Genomic DNA, 25259 nt, shown 5'->3' with positions numbered 1-25259 from the left:
CTCAGGCCTATATGGTGTTTCTGGATCAAAAGGATACGTATCTCCATATTCCTATCCATCCTCTTTTCAGGAAGTTTTTGCATTTCTCTGTTGCTTCCTAGAATTTTCATTTATCTGCTTTGCCCTTTGACCTTTCTTCTGCTCCAAGGATATACACCAAATGCCTTGCTCCTGTGATAGCTTTTTGCAAGCTTCGAGGAATCCAAACATTTCTTTACTTAGATGACTTGTTGATTCAGGCGTCCTCTCCAGAGACCCTTTTGGAAAATCTTCATTTGCCATTTCCCTTCTTGAGAGCATGGGGTTCACTATAAAATTCAAAAAGTCTTCTCTGACTCCTTCTCAGGATCATGTTTTTCTGGGTTGCAGGATTCAGACAGTGCCAATGCTTGCATCACTGCCCCCTCCAAAGGCCTTAACTCTCATTTCTTTCTTTCACACTCTTCTTCCTCTGGCTTCCATTATTGCCAGGAGTTTCTGAGAGCTCTGGGTATCATGGCATCCACCATTCTGATACTCCCTCTAGCCAAACTTCACATGAGAAAGTTTCAGTGGTTTCTGAAGTTAATGTGATTCCAACATGGACATCCTCTAGACTTTGTAGTTCCTCTTCTTCCTTGTCTCAGACAGGAATTTCACTGGTGAATTCAGCAGTTGTCTCTAAATCCATGGATCCCACTTTATCCCCCTCTTCCCACTCAGTAATTGTTCACAGATGCTTCAGACATGGGTTGGGGGGGTGACATTTGGCTTCCTAAATGTACACAGAGGTGTGGTTGCCTCCTCAGCAGAAGGGGCACATCAGTTTCAAAGAGATGAGAACTCTTCTGCTGACTCTTCAGGCCTAAAATCCTCTTTTCTCCCAGGGCCTCTCAAGGTGTTCACAGACACAGTGATGTGGTATATCAACAAAAAGGGAGGAACAAAATCTTTATCTTTTTTCTGGTTGGCACTTCTGGTAAGGGATCTTTCTGTCAAGTATCAAGTGACTCTTCAGGCAGTTTATATCCCTTCTGGTCAGAACATTGTGGCAGACACTCTGAGCAGGTCCGTAACTCTGTCCCATGAATGGATGCTTCACAGGGATGTGTTTCTGGACATTATCCCCCAGTGGGGTACTCCTCAAGTGGATCTTTTTGCCTCCCCTCTGAACAGACAACTTCCTCTGTTTTGTGTCAGAGTCCCAGGTCCTCTGGTATGAAAAGAGGATGTCCTCTCATTTTCTTGGAAGCGGATGTTTCTTTGTGTTCCCTCCCCTTCCTCTCATTCCAAAAGTCCTGTTCAACATTCAAAAGGATGCTCCCAAAATCTTATTGATGACTCCCTATTGGCTGCAACAGCACTGGTTCCCTCTATTTCTGCATCTAGCTAGGGGCAATCAACACAAGTTACCTCACAGGGTGGATCTACTCACACAAGACAAGGGATCTCTCATCCATCCCCACCTGTCCAAACTTCAGCTGACACTGTGGGTGATAGGATTTTGATTCCTCATAGACATCTTTTTTTCTGAGGAGGCCAATAAACCTAGTACTAGAAAATCCTACTTATCCAAATGGAATAGGTTTTAGATTTGGTGTCTCTCTCATAACCTAGACCCACTTACTGTGGATGTTCCTTTGGTTCTCTCTTATTTGTGTGAGTTGCTCAATGCTGGTTTGGCCTATTTTTCTATTAAGGTCCACTTATCAGCTGTCTCCCCTTGTCTGCCTTTTTCTCCTGCTTTAGCTTCTAGATTTGAGGTGAAATAATTTCTTAAAGGCATCCTTAATATTAGACCTCCCAGGAAGCCTATTCATCCTCCCCAGGATCTTAATTTTGTTTTAGAAAAGTTGACTGAGGCTCCTTTTGAGCCTGCTGCTTCAGCTTCCTTACTTCTGACAGACAGGTGTCTGAGTTGCAGGTCCTTATGGGTTGTCCTACTTTTTTGATTTTTCATGAGGACAGAGTGCCCTGGTGCACTAACCCTTCTTTTATGCCTAAGGTGGTTAATGAGCTATCATTTAACCAGTCTGTTAATCTGCCCTGTTTGCAGCCTACAGAGTGGATTCCCTTCTATCTACTGATCATGGCCACTATGTACCATGACCATGGTCATGCATACCAATTCCAGATCTGTAGCAGGCATGATGTCTACATGCCATGTCAAGAACTGCACAGACACACTGTTGTTAGCTGGTGGTTTTATAATCAGACATCATACTTTCTGAATCCTCTATATGATTGACATGGTATTTTTCAGCATCATTGTGCATAGGAGCTAGGATATGCAGTACGCTGTAAGGGGCCTGAGTTAGTTTGGCACTGGAACTCATGACATGACACTGTAGGTACTCAAGGGACTGCAGCAATATACATTCTAATAAATAAATGTCATGCATTCTTCAAACAGCCTGGTATCCATGTTTATTACAGCCCTCATGCATGCCTCAAGCAGCCTGGTCTGCTTGGTCATTACAGCCCTCATCCTCTACCTGCTCAGTACCTTACTGGCTGCCTGCCTACTATATTTGAGTCTTGTTGTATGGCAGGTAATGGGTTGTGGTGACCAGTATCCCTCAGATAACTTCACAATGTAGACACATGCTACTGACTTCAGATGCAGCCCTGTGTGGACTAACCACACTAGTTTACAGCGTGTTGGTGTTTCATGTGCATCAATAGAAGGTGCCAGTAAATCTAGTACAAGATAATCTTATGCAAGAAGTTCCATATTCTGGGAGGGCAATGCAAACAGATGCAGCATGCCTGACCTCACATTGTTAGTTGATGTTACATATGCATCCCATCATGGAGAATATCATACATTTGTGGTTCATTAGGAATGCAATTTAAAACATGCAAGCAAGAATGCCCATAGATACCATCATATGATAATGATAAGTACCAATGTAAGTTATACCTATCTGCACATGGAAAGGACTCCTACATCAAGCCTGCACCACAAATCCACTGATTAGACTTGTGACTACTCAATCAGCCTAGGAATTCCTCAGTTTCATTTGGGGGGGGGTGGTGGTGGAAACCCACCTGAGACAAGCCTTAGACCCTCAGTATACCTTATGCAATCCCTTGCACAATTACCAATGTCCAATATACAACAATAAGAAGCCTATATTGTGCTGCCATGGCCATTAACCACATTTATCTTAGGGTAATTATTCTCCCAAAGGCAATTCTGGGGGCCATGCGTACCATGGTATCTCAGTAGATCTATACTATGCTTATGTAGTGCAGCCAACAGATGCACTTAAGGTATCCTGAGACAGTCTTGGAGCAGAAATAACCTACCTAACAACATTCAATATATTAGTAACATACTTAAGAGTACTGTTTCATAAACCTGGAAAAAGAATATAACAGTGTGCCTGCATCTCTAAAACAGCACAAGTTTCCCAACCCAAACACACTTTGCAGGGTGCATTAAGACATACATTCTCCAGGATTCAATAAACTCAGTGTAGGCTCCGTGTAAAGCCTACATGAAATGTATCAGTGCACACGGCCACAGTCTCCCCTCTGCAGCTTGCCATACATATTAATTATGGTGCACACCTAAGGGAGGTCACAGCCACATGGATATTGAATTCATGTAAGACTCCACGGTGGCTGAAAGATGCACAAGACATTTTATGTCCTTAAATTGCAATTTAATTTCTTTTTTATCTTTATGTGCTTATACGCATATTGCAGCTTGTTGCTTTGCTATGCTTAGCTTTGCGCAAACATACATCAGACTTCTGCTAGACATCTAAAAATAGAAACCTGATGCATTCAATGTTAATAATTTAAAATTTTTTTCCATGTGTTTGAGTGATGTGGTGTGTTGCTTAGCTAAGCATAGCGCAGCATACTTAAGCAGTAGACATCTGCTAGACATCTAAAAATAGAAACTGGATGCATTCAATATTAATATTTTTTTACATATGCTTGTTTGCTTGATGTTGCGCATTGCTAAGCTAGCCATAGTGAGGCGTACTTAAGCAGTGCTCATCTGCTAGACAGCTAAAAATAGAAACTGAATGTATTCAGTTGTTGTAAGTCTGCCATGCTTAACAACATGCAGGCCCACACAGCCAGGCTGCACTATGCTTACCGACACCTTCCCAGTATATCTGAAGATATTCGAGTTCCCTTCACTATCCCAGTGGCTAGATAGGTCGAGTCAAGACCTACAGTGTAGTGGGTCCTGGGTTCAAGTTCTGGGTAGTAATCCTTTTTACATATAGTGCTGTGAAACTGTGTCAGGTGAGTGAAACTTTGGCTGACTTTAAATTAAATAATTGTTACATTTATAAACAGTTAGAAAAGCTGTGTGATGCTAAGCAGCATATAAATATGTTTAACGGTCTTTTCCAGTTTGCACATGCTAAGCTTTACTTAAACATGGGCTGTGCGAGTTTGTGCAATGCTAAGTGGTGTGGTGCTTTTTGAAAGTTACAGTATGATGTTGAAGGGCAGGAATGCAGTCTATATAAAGGCCAATAGGTGTGAATTTCATTCCTTGGACCCTGACCTAAACTGTGGGTATGGTTGCTGGAGTCAGAGAGGGATTGTGTTTTAGCATGCAAAAGTGGGGTGAGCAGGAGTACAAGGTTTTTATTGGACTCCTAGTAGAGAGATATAGACCTCGGCTGCTGCAGGGTTAGCACAAGGGATCAGAGTGCAAGTATGAGGCCTGGGATCATTTGGCCTGGGACCTAACCAGTGCTACTGGTGTCTCACACACTGGTGATCAGTGTCATCACCACTGTGTCGATCTGAAATGTAGGAAGAGGGGAACCTTGGACACCTGGGCCAAAGATATTAGAGATGAGCAAACCCCACAGATATGTAAGTATGTTTCCAGTAATTTATAAATATGTGTAAATATATATATATATATATATATATATATATATATATATATATATATATATATATATATAAAACAATGTGTGTGTGTGTGTGTGTGTGTGTGTGTGTGTGTGTGTGTGTGTATATACATATGAATGTGTGTGTCTGTCTGCCTAGTTTGCTGAGAATGTTAACAATATGTGAGTGGGGTATTGTATCAAATGCCTTAGCCAGGTATAGGTAGATGGTATGTACCATTTTCCCCTCATTCATTGCCTCAGTGACCCTCTCAAAGTAGTCTACGAGGTTAAGTAGGTATGACTTTCATTTAGCAAATGCAAACTTGAATGGGTCCAGTATCTATAGGTTGGCAACATCTTTGTTGATCATTCACCGATAATTCACTTCACGGCTTTGCATATTAGATTAGTCAGACTAATGTGACTGTAGTTTCCTGGGTTGGTTAATGGTCCACCCTTGTAAAGAGGGATAACTGTTAAGTCCTCCATTCGCATGGCACATAAAATGTTTTGAGGTTATGATTGAAAAGTGACTCAAGTGGTCCTGATAAGTCATACTGTAACATATTTAGGAGGCAGCCCTGGATATTGTCTGGGCCCACTAAGGCTGTGTTTTTGGCCTATGCAAATGCCACCATGACCTGCTACACAGGCACCTACAAATAAATACACATGCACACAAATACCAGCACAAACATATGCACGCACCTGGACAGTCTCGTTCTCTGTCTCTCTCTCTTTCCTTCTGTCTGGCGTGCAGACAAACGCACCCTCACACATATACGTGCACACACACACAAAGAGCTTCACAGTGACTCTCTACTGAAATGTCAGGACTCGCAATGACAAGTTCTGACATGCCAGAGAAAAGACTGAAAATGTAGGAGAGTGTGAATATTGAGCATTGCTCTTCTTTAAAATGTTTTGTGGGGGAGACTAGCATGCATGTCTGTCAGTGAGTGTGAGCATGATTGTAGAGAGAGAGAGTGTGTGTGTGTGTGTGTGTGTGTGTGTGTGTGTGTGTGTGTGTGTGTGTGTGTGTGTGTGTGTGTGTGCGTGTGTGCGTGCATGCGTGAGTGTGTGCGTGTGTGCGTGTGTGTGCGTGTGCATGCGTGTGCGTGTGTGTGTGTATGCGTGTGTGTGCTTGTGTGTGTGTGTGTGTGTGTGTGTGTGTGTGTGTGTGTGTGTGTGTGTGTGTGTGAATATTTTTTTTTTGTGTGTATTGGATGTGCTTATGCTGCCACAATTCATGGGCTGGTAGGGAGAAAGTTAGTATACTCAGGTCAGACAGCGCAATATTCAGTAAAGAGACATGACAGTGAGCTCCTAATGAAGTGTTTCTCTGTGTGAACTTAACATGACTGAACTGGAGACCTTCTTCTTCTTGGTAATTGACCAACCTGTATATAAGCACGGGCACAAAGAATTTTTGGAGTCCCAATGTGTGCACAGTAGCTTTACACTTTCCTGACTAAAGATTGTCTGTGATTTTTATGTATATTTTTAAATGTGGTGCAGGTTGTAATCAGAATGTGTCTTTAATTCTTTTTCCATGTTAGCAATAATAGACTCCATAGTTTCTCATAGGCTTATAGGAGATTACTAGGTTAATGGCTTAAGAGCTCTTACAAGCCTAGCCAATATAACCTGAATTTACCTGATATATGGTCCCTAGGGACAAGAGGATGTCATAGGTTTGTGCTTATGCCTTGAATATTTTATAAATTACATCTGTCCAAAAGGGACATAGGCACAAAGGCACCATCCCAGCTGGGAATTTGTGATTCCCCATCCATTGATCGAAAATGCTTTTGAAGATGGCTAGGGAAAGGCTCTGCTTAAAGTGAATAGGAAGCCTGCTCCAAATAATGGGTAATCTGTGAGACACATGTCTCTCCAGCATGTTTTGCTTGAGTTGCAAACCAGGTTTAAGTCCCTAAATAAGGTGATGCTCATGCTGCTTGTCTTGTGAATGTGTAACAGTACCACAGTACCATCAGGGCTGGATTTGTGAGTGTCTTGTAGGTTAGGCATGGATCACTCCTTAATAGTCAGCAGGAGACAGAGTAAATGCATAGCACTTTTAGTCTAACTGCATCGGACATGTTGTTAACACCTTGTATTTTCTTTGTGAGGAACCTCTGAGGTTGCTACAGCTGTTGTAAGTGCCTAGCCAAGTACACACCAAATGGTGCATTGTACTTGATTATTGGTGTAATGTTGGCTCAGTAGAGTGGGGCTACAGCTTCCTTGAATCTGGACCATATACCTTTACTTATAAGTTGTACCATATAGAATGACTTCTTTACCATTATGAACGCATGGTGGTCAAACTTCAGACTACTATCTATCTGTGTATCTAGACCTCTCACCTCTGAGTGTATTCTTTGGGGTGTGCTACCGATGGTGTAGTTTGCAGGGGTATATGACTTCCCAAAGGGTATTATGCATTTCATTTTGTATTTAGTTTTAGCTCATGGCTCTGGCACAAATAATTTGCATTATCTAGACCCTCCTTAAGCATATCAACATCACTGGGCAATTTAATGATTGCCCCTAGCTTACAGACATCTGCAGACTTTGTCAGCTAGAGGCCTTGGACATTAGCCTTGACTACAGAGAAGTGTATTCTGAACAGGAGTGGTCCCAGCTCTAAGCCCTGTGACACACCACTAGTAAATGGACTCGTGCTGGAACTGGATTCACCCACTTTAACATGTGTCTTGTCTGTGAACCAAATGGTTATCTACCTGGTGACACAGGATTTTATGCCTCATTTCGTGATACCTCAGTGGGGAATTGTGTCAAATGCTTTGGCCAGGTCAAGGTAGGTGGTATGCACTGTTTCACCCTCATCCGTGGCCCTAGTGACCTTCTCAAAGAAGCCCAGCAGATTTAGTAGGCATGACCTGCTGTTGACAAAGCTGAATTGGGTTGAGTCCAGTGTTCGGAGGTTTCTTATGTCACTGTTTATCAGGTCCATGATTATTCTTTCCATGGCCTTACATATAAGACTAGGCAAACTTATGGGTTTGTAATTTCCTGGGTTAGTTGCTGGTCCCATTCTATGCTGAGAAATAAATATTGATGTCCTCCACTCTACTGGGACAAAACCAGTGCAGATGCTGTGGTTAAATAGGGATCCTAATAGGCTTGATAGGTCCTGATTTAAGCTCATTAAGGGGTAACTTGTGATATCATCGGGACCCATCGAAGGTGAGTTTTTAGCATTAGACAGCACAGAGACAACTGCTCTTTGGTGATAATTGGTGGAGGATTGCAGGGTATTTCTTATGGGATAACTGGGGGTGATGGGGAGGTGAAATTTGAGGTGAATTTATCAGTTAGCAGATATGCTGTATCTTCTCGATGAGTACAGGTTATGCCATTTACAACAAGTTCCACACATCGTTGGGTGTTGCCCTTAAGATTACGGCTGTAACTGAAAAATGTCTTCTGGTTATCTTTAGCTTTGGAGGCTATTTTTGTCTCAAAGTCTGCTTTCAGAGACTTGACTAATTACATAATTTGCTTGTTTAAACTAACGAGGGACTTTTGCTCTGCTGTGAACATTTGCTCTTACTTCTTGACAAGATTTTCCTTTTTACTTGTACAACCTGTTAATACAGGAGTCCATCAAGGTGGTATGTTTTTGCAGTTTGACTTTGACTTTTTTCGGTCTGGTACTGCAGTTTCTCTGGAATTGTTTATTCAGTCATGCAATGCTCTTATGTACACTTCCGCATAGATTTCTGTGTTTTTGGGTTTGGAGAAGCTTGGAAACTAACTATGGCATCACTTAACAGGAGGTAGTTTGCCTTAGAAAAATTCTTAAAGTGTTTTGGGGTTAGGTGAAGCATCTAATTTTACCTTTATTTCAAGGAAGACCATTTGTGATCTGATCTTACCAGTGAGATCATACTTGGAGGGGTGCACTGCTGTCCCATATTTGTGATTACCACCTAGCGGCAATGCAGACTAGCTGCTCCGGGACATTTGAGTTTACAAAGTCAAGAAATCTTTGGCCCTGCTTGTTAGTGGCCATGTATGCCTCCAAGTTAATGGAGGTGTAGTTAGAATCACTCATGAGTATGGCATTGGGCTGGATGATGAGTGATTCAAGCAACTTCAGGTATGATGTGTGGGTTTCCTGGTTTCATGGTGGGGGACCTGTAACTACCAGGAATAAGGTAATGGATTTTCCCAGTGGTTAGTTGGACATGAAGAAGCTCAAGCATGTCATATAGCTTGGCGAGCCTTGAGGTGTGCTTATCTGTTATGTAGATACACCTCCACCTTTTGCTCTGTTATGTTCATTGAGTGGCCGGAACGTATGAAAGGCATTATAGCCATGCACTGCTGAAGTGCTTTTCGTGTCTTTGAATCATGTTTCAGTAACTGCATAGACATCAGCACTCTCCAGGGTGAGGGGAGCTTCTAGGGAGTGCAGTTTCTTGTTGAGACTCCTAGTATTGAGTAGTAAGACCTTTAGCTTATCCTGAGCACATTTTCCAATGTTGGAAGGTTTGTCTGTTTATCAATGCCTAAAAATAGCACTACATGGGTGGATAATGTTTTGGTCAATATACGAAAGCCTAGTCTTGACAGGTGAGGACCATCCCTGGCAAAGCATTGTGGCCTGTTAACCATTTTGTCCCAGGCTGACAAGTATTGGAAGCCTTTAGAATGACACCTGCAGCCAAGCCAATTGTTATAGACAATCATTTTCTGATGGAATTATGGCACCAACCTTGGAGATGGTAGAATGCTGCTCAGTGTTGGCTTATACCTGCCTGTGACACATTCTGAGAGCTCAATCATGTATCTCTTCATATAGCCCAAGGAGGTACATCTCAGGTCATTTACTCCCACATGGACTATGACTGAGTCATACTGGTACTTGGGGGTAAGTGACCTCAGTGCTTGCATGACCTGGGGGATCCTGGCCCCTCACAGGCAACTAACTGTAACCTTCTTATCCAGCCTGATAAGAGGGACATCAGTATGTTTCACAGTAGTCTCCTTTGCCCAAAATATTGGTTTGTGGGGTATTTTAGCTTATGGGCTTGGTAGATAAGCCACAATAATGTGTGGCTTTATGTTTGTGATGAGAATTGTCTTGTTTGTATGCATACAGAGTTTCTGAGGATTGCACCTGAGAGACCTTTGAGATTTGGATAAGTTAGATAAGTTACATGTGAGCACCTCTGTATATGTGGGTTTATGTATCTGCTTCTTTGCAAGTGCAGTGAGTGGTGTGTATTTGTTGCGGACAACCTGTCTGCTGACTTTTGTGTCTACATGTGAGAGTCTAGTCTCCAGTTTCAATGAGTAACAACATCTCTCGCATACTCTATTTATCTTTTCCAGAATTAAGTGGATGTCAGCGCATATAAGGCAATTGCTACATTGCCTCCGGATGCCCATGTCCACCAGGCTAGATGCAGAGATATCAGGAAAGTGCCTATCCATGGTTACAGATCCTAATGTGTACTTTGCAAGAGATAGGAGTGGAGGGTGTTGTTAACCAGACAAGGGATTGGTGCTTAGTTTATCTAATCTACAGCTAACCGAGCCAAAGATGCTGTCAGGCACCCAAACCAGATACTCATGCTGTTTGAGCATTGGGTGTTGTAATACTGTAATCTAGACATAAGTAATCCTAACTAAATGCAGAAATTATGCTCACTGCACAAACTAGTTGCTCATTATGTAGCGCAGGACTGAGCTAAAATTCCAAGGTAGTTTTTATAGGAAATTTCAGCTTCTGGTGATTGTGTAAATAAAAGGCACCACTAACCGCCACTACACAACAAGCAGCTTTGTGCAAATGCAAGGCTTATATACTAACAGGAAAAGAAAATTTTACATTAACTATGCCCTAAGGCCAGTCAGGTAAGCACATGATAAGCTTTCCCCCAGCAATTTTCAGATCAGATAGGTGAAATCAGCCCTGTCCTGCCACAAGAATGCAGACTTTGACCCTCTTAATGTAAAATGACTGGTTTGGAGCTCAGGTATACAAACGCTAGATACAGTGTATTTAATCACAGAACAGCAGCTCTTATAGCAGTTAGGAAGTGCAACTTTAAACTTTAAAGAAGTGTAAAGAAACAATAAATAGCAAAGAAATCTTTCACAGCATAAGGAAAACAAGCTATGCAAATGCAAAATGATAATTTTGTTTTTCTTGCTAAGGATGACTTTTGATGTTAGCAAAATCTCTTAAAGTCTCTACTGTCATTGCCAAATGATGAGCAGCTCTGAGTAAATGTGCCAACTCACGCAATCTCTGAATACTGTTGTATGATTTTTATTCCTGATTCTGTCAATATTCCAGAATATTGCTGCAGCACTTTATGTCTGAATTTCTAGTCAATTCAAAGGACTCATGAGTTTCAAGGCAATTTAGTCTTGTGACTATCAATGCCTTGCCAATGCCCACTCTCACTTCATACTGGGGTAAATTTGGGGGTAGTCATCCATGTTCTGTTTGAGGGATGACAATGTATTGCACTGCTTCCTGCAGGGGCAACTTATTCCTGAGATAAAGGAGGCACTGCATAATGAATCTGTCTAGCAACACTTTCCACTTCTCTGCTTTTGAAATTTTAAGTTCTTGGTTCTGATGTTTGCTAAACTAATAAACTTATGAAGGCACAGGAGGTCAAGAATGGAAGGCTCTGTAGTGGTGTGCCAAGGACCCCATCACCTCTAAAGAGTCTATAAAATACTGAGTGAAGGGCTAGAGCATCTAACTTCTCTTGGTAGCTTAGGATCTGAAATCTTCTTAGGAAGCTCTGGGGTTTCTCTAGTCATTTGATATGTCAAGGGGGTACTGAAGTAACATTGTACTCTATAATTGCTCTGATCCATGCTAAGCAGAAGGAAATTGTGTTTAGATCAGATTGATATATTCCTTACTATCAGTTGTACTACGTAGAATTTCTTTTTACTACAGTTGCCTTATGACAATCAAAGGAGAGGCAACTGACAACCCAGATCCTTGACTACATTTTTGTTAAGAAGTGGAGTGAAACTCCGAGGTCTTAAAAGAGCTAGTACAGATAGATGTACACATGTAAGTAAATTATTTAATGTATTTTATGTAACATAGCACTTTTCCATCTGAAAGCACTTTATACACATGGCTTAAAAGTGCTGCTGAAGTGTAAAAGCAGCCAGTGTATGAATACTTATACACAACCTGGAAATGGCACATCTTGCTTTTATGAAAAGAAACTGTTGGTCAAAATACCAGGTAATTTATGTATGCACTGCCGTAAAATCTTCACACAAGATATTTGATGAATGCCAAGAGATATACAGTATGCACTTCCTGTTTTGCTGTAAACCAGGAAACCCTGCACAACAATAGGGGCACATTAATGGAAGGTAGCAGGCACATGAAGGCATCAGCTGCTGCATTATCTGTGTCAGATACAACTACAACTTACTATTCATAGGAATCACAGGAAGTTCAAGGCTCCTAAGTCTTGTGAGCATTGTGTTTTGCCAGTTCCTGCCCTAGACTCAAGGAGTGCTAGGCACCTCATCCCAGGGTGAATTTATGAATGCCAATCCCATTACCCAGATCCCATTTAAAAGAAAACAGTGTATCACACTGATTTATCTGCAGAGAGCACATGTTCCAGAGGTTGATGCACCTAGAATGCTATGCAGAAGAGCTTTGAATTTTTGTGATTGTGGCAAGGGATGGAAGTTAAACAAGGTTCATAGGTTCATAGGTTCATACTAGGCTATCTGCCCTAGAGCATTTATAAGCCTAGCCCAGAGTTTTGTGGCTTTCACCACCCCTTTAGTTTGAAGGATACTATGCCCATTATTTTGCTGTGCCTCTGTCAAGCAGTGACACCGAGGTTATCCCTGGGGTATACCTGCGATCTCCCATCCATTGGTCAAGATTTCTCTTGAACAAGGACAGCGAGGTGCTCTGCCTCACATGTACCGGGATTTTGTTCCACAGCATAGGGAGTCTCTGGGTGATGAATCTGTCCCTCCAGCACATCCTATTGATAGCTGTGTTGAGGTTTAAGTCTCTTGCCCTTGTAGTTCTGATGGATTTAGTTTTTTTGAGGTGAAGCATGTTCATTAATTCTGGGTTGGACATGGCTTTGTATATCAAGCACAGGTCACCTCTGAGCAGAGGGTAAGCGACTGAATAGAGCTGGAGTTCCTTCAGTCGGGCAGCATAAGACATATTTTTGAGACCCTTTATCCTTTTGGTGAGGAACTTTTGGGGCCTTTCCAATTGCTGCAGGTGTCGGGTCAGATACATTCCGAATGGGGCATTGTACTCGATCATTGGTCTGATGAGTGATGAGTACAGGGGAATGATGACCTCCCTTGATCTAAATGTGAATCCCTTCATGATCAGGTGGGCAATGTAGAAGGTCTTCCTAACTACTTTGGCAACGTGAGTGTCAAACGAAAGGTTACTGTCAACCTGGGTCCCCAGATCCCTGATAACCTCTTCTGTGCTTAGTGGATTGCCACCTATATGGTAACTAGGGGTAACCTTGCTTTTCCCGAAGGGTATGACTATGCATTTTTTGGCGTTTAACTTTAGGCCATGGTTCTGGCACCAGTTATCCATTTCTATGAGACCCTTCTGAAGGATGTCTGTGTCAGATGGGTTTTCAACTATGGTGCCCAGTTTAAAGTCATCTGCAAACTTTGTCAGCCATAATCCTCCTGTGTTTGCTTGTACTTCTGAAAAGTAGATGCCGAACAAAAGTGGGCCCAGGACTGAGCCCTGTGGGACACCACTTGTGACAGGCTTGGAGTCTGACATGGCGCCAGCAACTCTGACCCTGTGGGTTCTGTCTCTTAACCAGTTTGCAACCCATCTAGTGACGTATGGGTTTACATTTAAGCTGGTGAGTTTTTCAATGATACCCGAGTGGGGTATTGTGTCGAAAGCCTTTGCCAGGTCAAGGTAGGCTGTGTGGACTGCCTTGCCCTCGTCAATGGCCTTGGTGACTGTTTCGAAGAAGTCGACCAAGTTTAAAAGGCATGATCTGCCCTTGACAAAGCCAAACTGGGTTGGATCCAAAGTCTGCAAGTCCCCTATGTCTTTATATATGAGTTCCATTATGATCCTCTCCATAGCTTTGCAGACCAGGCTTGTCAAGCTGATGGGATGGTAGTTTCCGGGGTCGGTGGAGGCACCTCCTTTATGAAGTGGGACCACCATTGCCGTACGCCATTCCTTGGGTACGTATCCTGAGGTGAGGCTAAGATTAAACAGATGCACTAGTTGTGGGTTTAATTCCTCATTGAGTTCGTGGAGCACACAACCGGGGACACCATCTGGTCCCATGGATGCTGTGTTTTTCGCCTTGGAGAGAGCAGTTCTCACCTGAGCATTTGAGATGTTTGGGGGACTACAATCCTCTGGTATAGATATCTCTCCTTTTGGGGGGGGGGGGGGGAATTTGCACTGAACCTGTCAGCCAGTATGTTGGCAATGTCTGTAGGTTTAGTGATTTTTACGTCATTTTGAACTAATTCTGAGCATATCTGGGAGTTTCCTCCCAGGTTTCTAACATAGCTAAAAAAGGCCTTATGATTGTCTTTTGAATCCTTAGCGATTGAGTGGCAGTTCACTGAGAATCTAATTTTGCTTATGCTCAGTACAGGGCCTGGCCTGGATGACTACAGAAATGTTGAGTGTGGAATTGTGTAATAGCATTACACCACCACCATTCCTTGTTCCAGGGTGGGAGTCAAACTTGTAGTTGGAATTGGAAGAAAGGGTGAATGTGAGTATGATAATTTTTGAAACATAATTCTGAAATAGCTAATTACATTAGGATAATGAGATGCTACAAAGATGTCAATATGATCTACCCTGTCACCTGTCAAAAAGGTATTGAACTAAACTGGGGTAGTAAGTATGAGATGTTGATTTAAAAAATGTAGGCTGTGCATAATTTGGACCTTATCCAGAAATTTCTGAGCTGAGCAGATCTGCATGGCCAAGCAGTCAATGCCTGCAGAAGTCGGCTATTTTATATTGTTTTACTCTGCTTACAGTTTCACTACATAGAAGCCATACTGTAATTGTACTTTTACACAGCGGACATATTATGGTTACAGTTTCACTATGTAAGAGCCATTGTTAATTGTGATCATTCTCGTATATCGTCAGTTTTCATTTTCTTGACTGTGTGATAGCGCATGTAAATGTTTTCATAGCACATAAATGGCAGTGCCTACTGATCACATACTATTCTGAAATGGTCCTCATCCTTATGCATTCTTCTTATTGTGGATACTGTACTGCTATATTATAAACATATCACATAGACACATGTAAAAAGTCAAAAGCAGAATGTAAGCAACAGAACGCCAGTAGCAGGTTAACGTATTTTAATAACAACGTTTTCGCTACTGTTGAACAGTAGCTTCCTCAGACAATAGAAAGGCCAAAGCACTTTATAACAGGTAAGACATACCCAAATGACATCATATCCTGTACAGGTGGAACTCGTGCTCATCTATTTATTTAAACAAACACCAGGGGTCTAAAGTAAAAGTATACCTGGCGTTACCATACTTAAAAAGCTAAAATATATCTAATGCATGAGCCAATGCACACACCCGACCCAGCAAATCCCTATATACACTAGGTATAAACAATTTTAATGTATTTTATATAAAATTCTAAGATAAAAAAAATACATTAAAATTGTTTATACCTAGTGTATATAGGGATTTGCTGGGTTGGGTGTGTGCATTGGCTCATGCATTAGATATATTTTAGCTTTTTAAGTATGGTAACACCAGGTATACTTTTACTTTAGACCCCTGGTGTTTGTTTAAATAAATAGATGAGCACGAGTTCCACCTGTACAGGATATGATGTCATTTGGGTATGTCTTACCTGTTATAAAGTGCTTTGGCGCCTTACTTCTATTGTCTGAGGAAGCTACTGTTCAACAGTAGCGAAAACGTTGTTATTAAAATACGTTAACCTGCTACTGGCGTTCTGTTGCTTACATTCTGCTTTTGACTTTTTACTTGTGTGAACATTTTTTTGCTGTACATAGACACATGTGATTGACATACAAGCACTATGTGTACAATAGTCAGTGCACTTGAAGGACAATAATATTCTTACATGGTAACCACAAATATATCAGTTATTTAAACAAGGCAAGTTGGACGATTGCATGGGTAACTGGAAATTCACCCTGGGGGTTCCACTTCTGTCCTCTTCAACTGGGGCAATAGATGCTGACTTTCATGTCTACTTGAACCAGACACCCTTGTGAACAGAGGTGGAACTTGACAAAGCTTGTGAGGGCTCTGGGGCCATTAGCCTAGTAACCTGCTATGACCCTATGACCCTACAACTGAATGTGTGCAAATCCTGTATGCATAATGGTTTGCTTCTCTTACCACAGCTGCAGAAGAGATGCCTCGCAACGTGCAGTCCCATGCTGGGCGTCTGGCCAGGATGAGGCAAGTGTATTGTAAGTAAGAAAATCATCAAAGTAATAACTTAATCCATAATTTAATAGTACAGTAAAGTAAATACAGATTTTTCAGTCCTAACAGTCAGGTATGAAATATCTGGGACATCCTACATCTTTACTAATGTGCCAGTACATTATCTGAAAGGGTAAAGCAGTAAGCATGCAGTACTGTGTAGCAAAGCTTCCAACTATCAGTTAATGTTGTGGTCTACTCAGATTAGGAGTCACTGTTCTGGTCTGATCATTGTCTGAAATATGCTGTAGGTTGCACTCAATAAATGAAAAAGCTATATGGGTAAGGTAACAGAAGTCTTAGCTATTCATGGTCTAAATGCCAGAGTTGAAGTAACATTAATCAACACATTTTAAAAGGTGATGTTGCTCTGATAAGTAATGTTTTTGAAACAAAAAAGTGTTCATTATTCCTGTATTCACTGCTTGTGTATTCCAATCTGACACCAGTCAACTGTTACATGTGAATGAGTAAATAATGCACCAAGTAATGACAGAAAAAATGCAGTGCAATACCCAGATTAAGGATCAAGCTTGTGTTCTGCTCATTTTGTCTGAAATATGCTGTAGGTTGTACTCGGTAAATGAGCAGGGTATATGGGTAAGTTAACAGAAGTCCTGCACAGCTATCCATGTGTCTAAATGCCAGATTTAAAGCAACATTATCAATAAAGTTTAAAAGGAGATGGTGCTTTGATAAGAAATGTTTTCAAATAAAGTGTACAATATTCCTGTATTTACTGCATGTGTGTTATAATCCGACACCAGTCAACTGTGACATGTGAACTAAGAAATAATGCAAAACAAGTAAATACGAGCAGGGCACTGAAAAATGAGCAATATTCCAATAAAACAGTACATTGGTATGCAAAACGTAATGAGGTTAATTAGAAGCAGTTTGAGAGTTTATTCCATTAAACAGACGCACTGAACACATCCAAAACACATAAACGCATTTAAACATCAGTGTTTTCGTTCCGTCAATAATGTCTTCATCAGATGACAAAAAATCTTCTGTTTACCATTTATATAACCTCTGACTTTTAAAATAAGCCAATCAAAACTATGCAAACTTGCAAAAAATAAATAATTAATGATGCAGTTAAAACCATCACACCCTTTTCTACTTGAAATAGTCTAAAATGTTAAAAATCACTTATATTAAAACATGTTATAAATATTAGTAGAAAAGTTCCAACGTCGACCAAATACCTCAGAAAACAAATAAAATCCGTAAAAACAGCAAAAACACTGAGGTAAGGCTCCAGGCTTTAAAATTTATTGTTCATGAACACAGGGCACAAGCGCTTTCACCTAGCAGGCTTCTTCAGGTGTAATAAATCAAGATGCTAGCTACTCTATTTATACTGATTGACACATAGAACTTAGAACATTCTTAAAGGTGTATTCAAAGTACAAATTCTATGTTTAAAGAACAATACTAGTAAAGTGTAAAAATGCAAAAATACATAAATACAAATATAGATATAAATATAGGCAAAATTAAAAATGTTTAATACATATATATATATATATATATATATATATATATATATATATATATATATATTTAAACTAATAACATTTTATCTACGTAAAGGTTTACTCCTTAGAGCTGGTTTCAGAGAGATATTTTCATTTAGGCCATGACCTATAGTTGCTCTAAGTCTAATAATCTATCTGACCTCTAAATTTTCAGTTTTTATCTTAACATGACCTCCACGTATACTTTCAAAAATTCTGCCTATAGCCCTAAAAGAAAATACATGCTGAGTGTTGGTATCACTGATATGTTTTGCTAGGGCATTGTGTAAGCTGCCTTTCCTTATATGATACACGTGTTCCCTGATTCTATCTTTAAAAGTTATATCTGTTTTACCTACATAAAATTTGCTACAGATATTACATGTAGCAAGATACACTATATGTGGGGAATCACATCTTGCACTAATATTAAAATTAAAAACATCTTGCGTATCTGGATGTTGAAAAGATGTACTAATGTCTATATACCTACAGAAGTTACATTTACCACATGGTCTACTACCTCTGACTGCACTTAAAAGAGTATTTTCTTTAGAATAACACAATTGTCTGTGTAGGGACTTCTGGTTCTTAAAAGTAAACTGTGGTTTAACTCCAATATATTTTGTAATATGTGCATCAGACATTAAAATTTTCCAATTTCTATTAATAATGTCAGTATAATGTTTTATATCTCTAGCATAACTGAAACATAACCTCAAGGGCTGTGGATTTGATGCACATCTATTCTTCTCATTGGTGGCATTACATTTAGAGAAATAAGGCTTGGCTTTACTTTGTCTCAATCTCAAAATATTATGTAACCCTTGAGCTATAAGGCTAGGTTCATAACCCCTTTCTTTCAACTCATCTTGTACTTTGATAAGTTGTAAATCAAAGTCAGTAGCACTAGCATTCAATCTAGATGCTCTAAAAAATTGATTATGTGTTACATTCTTGAATATAAAGTCAGGGTGCATACTGTCCCTGTAAAGTAGATTATTAACACAACATTCTTTTCTATATAACTTCACATTAAACTGACCATTCAAGTCCTGTAGTACAGTAACATCCAAAAAGTTAATCTCAGTCAAGGAATGATTCACTGTGAATCTTAAAAAACTCGTTGTAGTGTTAACAAACTCGACGAAACTATCAAATTCAGATACTGTGCCATCCCAAATCAAAAAAAGGTCATCCACAAACCTTTGAAAAAATCTGATCTTATTTTTAAAAATGACATTTTCTAAGATGACTTGCTCCCAACATAGCATCGCAACATTAGCGTAGCTGTTGGCGCAAGAAATCCCCATGGCAACTCCTTGACGTTGCCAATAGAATTTATCTTGAAAAATGAATACATTGTTTTCTAGAACCAACTTCAGTAACATACGTATAGAGTTTATAAAATTACTGTCATATTTGCCACTATCAGTCAACACCTTGGCAACACTGTTAATGCCATAATCATTCGGTATAACCGTAAACAAGGAAACTACATCAAGTGTAGCTAACAACATATGCTTGCCTTTAATTTGTTCTATATCATGTATAAAAATATATAAATCTTTAACAAACTATTCAGTGTCTTTTAAAATATGACTAGTTTCATCAATCAAAGGTCTCAGTGTTTTTTTCTAAAAAAAAATGGAGACTGATTCAGTGCACCAGTTTCTCCCAGCTACTATAGGTCTCATGGGAGGATTCTTCAAATCTTTATGTATTTTGGGAAGACCTTGAATAATGGGTATAGTTGGACTGAGTATCAAAAAATAATTGTACAGGCTAATGTCTATTAAACTAGATGTAAGCATATCTTTCATTGTTTTATGCACAATACTAATCATCTTACTAACTTGTGTTCTACTTATAGTTTTGTAAGATAAGTCATTACTCAATAGTAACAACATTTTTTTAACATAATCATCCTTATCTAGGACAACGGTAGGCGCTCCCTTGACTGCAGGGCATATCATAATCATAGAATTGGACTGAAGGCTTTTTATTGCTAAATATTCATCCTTCTTTAAATTATGCCACTTTTTCCTATCAAACTTATTATTCAAATCATGAAAAACTTTATAGGCATCATCAATACATAATTTTTCAAAAGCAGAAAGTACTGAATTCAGTTGTGGAGTATAACTACTTGGTTTTTTAAAGACTGAACCTTGACTGTCAACATTGTTTTCAAACATTAACTTCAACATTAAATTTCTGATTTGTTATATATTTGTTAACCAAGAGCAAGGTTATGGTAGAACTTTGGTGCTAGAATATAATACTTTAGTAGGACCCACAAAGAGAATTGTTAGTTCCGAATGGAATAGAGTTGTTACTATTTTGGATTTGGAAAAGCTACCAAAAGAACCCTTGAAGTTTGTATATAAAAATTTGCAGAGTTTGAAGAATATTCTGGAAGGTGATGGTAAGAACCAGGGGATAAATAAAATAAGGAAAGGAACATATAAATGTGGGCACTGCTCCCAATGTGGGGATATTGCAAATGTGGACAAGGTTTTTATTGAAAGTAGGAACATGTGGATTGTAGGGTCTAATTATTATAACTGTGACTCTATGGGATTAATTTATCTTGCAACATGCATAGAATGTAGATCCTTCTATATTGGAAAGACCGAACACAAATTAAAGAGAAGGATTTACGAACATAAGTTATGACATTTTAAATAAAAAAGGAGACTAATGCTCTATATAAACACACTAAACAATGCAGATTTCATGTTTTTTGTAGTGGAACAGGTAAAGAGGGAAACCAGGGGTGGATTACGGGAAGAGAAAATTGAGTTTAGAGAGTTATGGTGGCCGATCACCCTGGAAGCAGAAAACACCCCAGGTTTAAATGATAATATATCCATAGTTCCACTATTAATAATGAGATCTGCCAAGTTATAGTGTTTTATGATGTTATTACCTACTTTGTCCACTAGAGAGTGGTGGTCCAACATTAACTATTATCTAGCAATATGTAGGAGATTATTTGGTAAAAGGCTTTTATTTTTATACAAATGGTAAAGTTATGAGTTTAATTAATGTTCCCATGCTTTGAATCATTTTATACTATGTCCACAATAATATTTGTAACATGTTTTAATATAAGTGATTTTTTAACATTTTAGACTATTTTAGGTAGGAAAGGGTGTGATGGTTTTAACTGCATCATTAATTATTTATTTTTTGCAAGTTTGCATAGTTTTGATTGGCTTATTTTAAAAGTCAGAGGTTATATAAATGGTAAACAGAAGCTTTTAAGTCATCTGATGAAGTCTTTATTGATGGGACGAAAACACTGATGTTTAAATGCGCTTATGTGTTTTGGATGTGTACAGTGCGTGTATTTAATGGAATAAACTCTCAAACTGCTTCTGATTAACCTCGTTACGTTTTTGTATACCAATGTACTGTTTGTTGGATTATAGGAAATAATGCACCAACAAATGTCAGAAATAAATGTAGTGCAATATGCAGATTAAGGGTAAATCTTGTGTTCTGATAATTTTTTATGAAATATGCTGTAGATAGCAAACAGTAAATGAACAGGGTATACTGGTAAGTTAACAAGAGTCCTAGATAGCCATACATGTGTGTTAATGCTAGATTTGAAGTGACGTTAAGTGATAAAGTGTAAAAGGAGATGGTGCTTTAATCATTACTTTTTTTTCAAATAAAGTGTTCATTATTCTTGTGGTCAATGCCGGTGAGTTCCAATCCGACACCAGACAGAGCTATGCATGTGTGTAAATGTACAATTTCACAAAACATGTCTCAATAAAAGTTTTAAAGGAGAGAGTGCTTTGATAATTCATTATTTTCAGATAAAGTCCACATTATTCCTCTAGTCACTGCCTGAGCATTCTAATCCCATGGCAGCCAACTGACAAATGACCATCTGTCTAGTGTAATTAGTGTACATGAACATACCTCTCAACTGTCATGATGTTTACAGAATGTAATAACTAAAAAGATATCGTCTCATAGATAGCTCTTCATTTTGCATACATGTCCACTGGACACAATTTAGTACAACTGGCTTGACAACACACTTATGTTGCCCTCACCCCTCTCTCTGGGGGTGACAGCCCAAATTCAGCCAATAAATCTGTTAAACTGCACATTTGTTGCCATACAAGAAATGGATAGCTATGGTTCTTCCCTACACCCTTTCTGCCTTTCACTCTGTTTTCCCCTGCTCCCTGTTTGCACCCCATTTCACCACTGTCCTTTCTCCCCATTTTTCTTTTCTTTAAAAAATGTTTGCGGTATTTTTGCGAGAAGCCCAGAATCGCTAAGCTAAGCGAAATGGTGGTATATTGATATATGTGTTTGAAAAAATATTAATCACATTCAAAAAGCACACTTGCACTCTATTTTGGACCCAGGACCATTGCACCTGCAGAACAGTGTATCAACCCACCAAGCCACAGAGCTGTTAACTAGCATAGGTGTTTTAACAAAACATAGTACTTGTCAAGTTCCCATCATTAACCGTGTTTAAGCCATGCCACGCATCACGCTGCATCACGCAAATCGGCTGTGAGATTAATAGAAACATAGGAGTGTAACTGGGACTGTGGTAGAGAAATACATCACTACAAAGCCATACACATAAGAATAGATATGAGTGAGGTCTCTAACAACAGGTAACTGTGCAATTATATCTACAACATGTAAAAATGCACCTGCTATATAGGTAATGGAAAACATAAGAGTGTAACTGTGTCAGTGGTAGAAAAATACATCACTATAAAGCAATACACATAATAATAGAAGTTAGTGAAGTATGTAACAGCAGGCAAGTGTGGAATTATATGTACAACATGTAAAAATACACCTGCTATAACTGTGACTCAGTAGTTCTATCTGTTAAATGCTATTAAAATATTAATCTGTGGTTCTAGGTTCAAATACAGCTGTGTCTAGCATTTAAAATACATGTACTGTATGTGCATATCACCAGTATAAATTCTGATATGTATGACTGTCTCATCAGCTATTTATCCACTCAAAGCAGTACAGTTTAAATGCCTGATTCTAGGTAATGGCAGTTAAAGGACTACAGATAAGACCACATTTAAACTATTCCAACTACAACACTAGAAAGTGCATTGAATGTCAGGTCATGCATAAGTATCAATTTACAGGACCACATTTAAACTATTTCAATTACAATGCTAGAAAGTGCACTGAATGTCAGGTCATGCATAAGTATCAGTTCACAGAGGATTTTGAAGTTGTGTCTTTCGGCTTTTCATGGTTAGGGGTCGCCACAGCGGAACGCTGGTCCGCTAATGATTGGCAGTAGATTTTTACGTGCCGAGTTGCCGGCCCTGATGCACAACCTTCAATGAAGGTACGCCCATTCATGCATGTCTCCACACAGTACACACTCTAGCTGAGAATCAAAGAGGACGTCTTACTATGAGGCGACAACGCTACCGCAGCACCACCACCGCAGTCACATGTAACTGAAATGAGGTCAGGTCATAGCAGACTGCAGCCCACAATGATTTGCTAGTGATTTTACAGACAACCACAGCAACACAAGTTACATACATATATGGAGATTGTGCCAGAAGCAACGGTTGCCAGCACACATGTTCCAGATGACTACCATGACATAACACATGACTTGGCATTTAACTGACTGGCTGACATAATGGTTAATGTACCCCTTACCTTCTTCTAGGATACAATGTTTCCCTTTACTCTGTCAATGATACCTTTGGCTAACATACTTACCTTAAACACATGCCTTACTTTCCAGTAGGATGGGTTCCTTCAATCAGACTGTAGCTGTACATTAAGGCTGCCACAGGTCACACAGTTACCCCTAAGTGTTGCTACCCTGCACATTCTGCAGCCTCTCTAACTATGCCTATTGCTTGCAGCAGCAGCAGCTTCAGCCTGTAGCACACACATCTGTATGTAACAAGTAGCTGCTACAAACATTATGTAGCACACGCATCTGTATGTAACAAGTAGCTGCTACAAACATTCTCTCTGTGCTGACATAATCCCTACCCTAGTAATTTCCAACCCAAATGTGAGAAAGCGGATGTAATCTATATTGAGGCCTTATATATTGCTGAGTAGTTGCATGGGATTGGCTGATTATACTGCAAATCAGCTGTGTATACTGCATGTAGCATTCCTGAACCACAGATTGGTTCAGAGGCAATCACCTGTTAATGAGACACATCTTAAAAAGGAAAAGACCTAGCTAGGGGAACCCTTGTGTATGAGAGTTAGTTTGCATACTTAACTCATTCACACAGTACTATATAGCTGTATCTTTCAACAGAGGAGTTTTGTACTCCATCAGGTATGTAACCATTTTGTTTTCAACATGATGCATATGTTTGAATATACTTAGGGGAAATGGGGATTTCATCAGTAAGCCTTTCTTAGAAATGTAATGATGACATGCCAGTGATTTCAGCTGTGTTACACCTACAGATGATGCACAGTACAGCAAGGGCTTAATGCTCTGTATTAACTAGGTTCACATGTCTCCTGGATATTTCCTTTGTTAGCAGTTGTAGAAGTACCCTGCTAGTTGGTTGGCACTGTTGTTTATACATATGTTATGGGTGGGGGATTCCCTGCTATGGGGCACACTACAATGGACTCCTGTGTTTGTTGTGTGATCATACGTGAGTATCTGTCATGACACAAACAGCAGTGGGACATTATTGCTCCTATCCTAGTTGCTTCCACAACCTTTGTATGTTTAGCTCACTGTTGGTTAAGGATGTGTAATCGAGCAGGGACTACTAACAGGCTTCCTTTATTGCTGTATCTCTACATACTGTACTTTCACATATGTGACCCTGACATGTGTTTTCATTTATTTGTATTTCAGGAGATATCATGCATGCCAGATGCCATCCACCTTTCACTGAGGCAGAAAACAACCTCATTATTGAGGCCTTAAGACAACACCAGCAAGTCCTGCTGTCCAGAAAGAGGGCAAATAGACAAGAGTGCACAGCCTTGTGGAATGAACTAGTGCACAGCATTAATATTGTGGGTCACCAGAATCGCACATATGAGCAGGTGCAACACCATGACACTGATATGATCAACCTGGCACGCAGACGTGCAGCAGACATAGCCATGGATCCTCAGGTCACTACTGGTGGTGGGCCTGCTGCCGAACAACCTCTGTCAGCCACTGAAGAATTCCTGGTGAACCTTGCAACACAGGACAGCTCCCAGGCATCCATCACCTCATATGTCATGGATGTAGGTACAACCGTTTCCACTCAAGAGGAGCATCCAGGTATGCTTAGTTGGATCAGCATTGGACTACTGTAGCATTCAGTGTGACATGGTGCACATAGTT

Source organism: Protopterus annectens, chromosome 8.part0, assembly GCF_019279795.1.
Source record: "Protopterus annectens isolate FY-2018-M chromosome 8.part0, PAN1.0, whole genome shotgun sequence".
Taxonomy (NCBI): domain Eukaryota; kingdom Metazoa; phylum Chordata; order Ceratodontiformes; family Protopteridae; genus Protopterus; species Protopterus annectens.
This window is presented reverse-complemented; position numbering follows the sequence as displayed.